The sequence below is a fragment of the Vombatus ursinus genome, unplaced genomic scaffold (assembly GCF_900497805.2).
Source record: "Vombatus ursinus unplaced genomic scaffold, bare-nosed wombat genome assembly UNPS02014870.1, whole genome shotgun sequence".
NCBI lineage: Eukaryota > Metazoa > Chordata > Mammalia > Diprotodontia > Vombatidae > Vombatus > Vombatus ursinus.
This window is the reverse complement of record NW_020954648.1, coordinates 6,122,225-6,124,940: the sequence shown is the minus strand read 5'-3', so window position 1 is coordinate 6,124,940 and position 2,716 is coordinate 6,122,225. Positions and strand designations below refer to the sequence as shown.

The following is a 2,716-nucleotide window of genomic DNA, read 5'->3' as shown; positions in this document are numbered from 1 at the left end:
TGTTCATATTATTGAAGTCTTGTTTTTTAACACCATCATAGTTTTCCCCAGTATCCTCCCTCTTCCAGAAAGCCATCCCATATAACAAACAGTATTTTTAAGACAAAAGAAGAAGAAAAAATATCAGCACAACTAATCAATACATTGAAAAAGTCTGGAAATATTCAATGTGTAACAAACTGTTGACTTCCCACCTCCATGAAGGGGTGGGTTGGCAGAATCCTTTCATATCTCTTCTTTCAAATTATGATTGTTCCAGGGGCAGCTAGGTGGTGCAGTGGATAGAGCACTGGCCCTGGAGTCAGGAGGACTCGAGTTCAAATCTGATCTCAGACCAGACACTTACTAGCTGTATGACCCTGGGCAAGTCACCTAACCCCAATTGCCTCAAAAAAACCCCCACATATATGATTGTTCTTTATAATTTTACATCATTTACCTTTGATTCATAGGTATACGACTGTTCTTTCCATTTACATTGCTGTAGTCACTATTCATATTTTCTGCAGTTCTGCTTACTTCACTGCATCGATTCATGTAAATCCATGCTTCTCTGAAGATTCATCATATTAACCCTTTCTTATAGCATTAGATTATTTCTTTTTATGATGTTTTGAAAGTACATTTAATAAATAATTTTGTGCATATACATTGTCATGTGAGTTTCCTACTGACCATCTTTTGATACTATTGACTACTCATTACCCCTTTGATATTCTCTTCTGCCTTGGCTTCTACGGCATCCCAATCTTTTCATTTTCTTCTTCTATCTTTAGAAGCACCTTCTTAGTGTCTCACTAGTGACTTCCCCAATGATTAATATTGATATTCTCCAATATTTTGTCCTCACCGTGCTTCTCTTTCTATGCATTTTCCCTTATTATAGCTCATACTTTAAGGCTTGCTAAGTACTTTCATTATAACCCCATACGGTAGGGAAAAGAAGATTATTATACCATTTTATAGATGACTGAACCTAAGCTCAGAAAGGGTTTAATGATTTGATCAAGGTTATACAACTGGTAGTGAAATTGGTAGTCAAACTCAGGTTTTCCAAACCCACTTTTAATACTTATTCCATGACAACAGTAGTAACTGTAGATAAGGATATAATATGGAAAAGGAAAGAAAAATCTCCTTCTAAGACATGCCCCCAAATCTCAAAGAGTAATGGAATTATCACAGTTCCACTGAGGGGAAGGAGGGGGGCCGGGAGAGATGTTTTCTAAGACTCATAAATATAGACCATGAATTGTCCTTTTGCAAATGAATTTGTGTAACTCCTCCTCCATGACCCTCACATCTCTCATCAGGCAACTTGTTATCATCTATAATGGCTAAAGCTAAACAAAGTTTTTATTGAAGTTGCGGACTATGTTGTTCAATGCACTGAAAAAAAAGTAACAAATGCAACAATAGATAAATAATTGTACATAACAAAGCACCTCTTTAACTGTAAAGGTTAAGAAAATCCAAAACAGGATTTTTTTTAGAATATAATAGAAATATGAAGACTCACAGACTTCTAGAACAGCAAATGGCTTTGGAGACAATCTAATCCACTCTCCCTCATTTTATAGATGAAGAAATAGATGCCTAGAGAGACGAAAAGCCGTGCCCTTGGAGATAGAACTAGAATTTATGTCCTCTTATTGCCAGTCTACTGTGTGTTCCTTTTCAGTATACTACCTCTGGTAAGCGTTAATATTGAATAAAGGTAAGAGGAGATAGTTGATAACTTATTTTCTTCTGGCCTTACATATCTAGGTCAATGATTATATATGTGTGTGTGTACATATGTATGTATGTATATGTATGTATGTATGTATATAACAAGATCCCCTCACTGCTGATTGGTACTCTTTCCATCATGTCATATATCAATAGCAAGTATTTTATAAATATGAATTGACAAGCTGCCTAATTACCTCTGAGCACACACAAAATATATCTTAATTCCTCAGAGATTGCTACACTAGGGATCCTCTAGATTTTACAGATATTACAGATGTAATGCTTATTTTCAGGGGTGTGCTGCAGCCAGCTCTAAACAAAGTCTTTCTCAATTTTCAATGTGAGTATTTACACCTCAGAAGTCAGCAAACAGCATAAATTCGGGCTTGTTTTAATGTTTTGTTAATTATCTAGACTTAAAAAAGTGATGGAGAAAATGTTAATAATGCAGATTAATTTAAAAGTGTGTCATGGTTACTTTTTCTTTTTTTTCAGATAGCTAGTTATTAAATATTTACCAGCATACCTCTGCTTATGTTCAAAGCTTTTAAATGACACAAAGGGCCCTGACATTTGAGGGGATATCTCATCTCTCTGAATTATTGCCCCTAGTGCTTGCTTCGGTAGCACATATACTAAAATTGGAATGATACAGAGAAGATTAGCATGGCCCCTGCACAAGGATAACAAGCAAATTTGTGAAGTGAATTATTGCCCCTACCCATAAAATCTGGAGACTTAACTAGATGATACCACTTTACTATATTTTCACTATTCCCCTTAAAAGCACACAGTTCACAAGCCCAAGAAAGAAAATACATGTTATTTATAGATCAAAAATGTACACTGGTAAATACACACAACTGAGTTCTTGGGAAATGCTGTTACCCATCCATGAGCAACCTTTCCCTAGGTGCCTTAGCCATTCATAGCCATGCTCTAGGTAATAATCCCAGAAGGTATTACTTGTAGTTTCTTCAAT

The 2,716-nt window shown here is 35.6% G+C and overlaps 1 non-coding gene across 1 annotated transcript; it reads left to right on the top strand.

Moving 5' to 3' along the window:
- The first annotated feature begins 2,345 nt into the window (after positions 1–2,345).
- LOC114028166 lies at positions 2,346–2,447 on the top strand. The gene has a single exon (XR_003567327.1). It is a non-coding gene; the product is annotated as a U6 spliceosomal RNA (small nuclear RNA).
- The last annotated feature ends 269 nt before the right edge of the window (positions 2,448–2,716 follow it).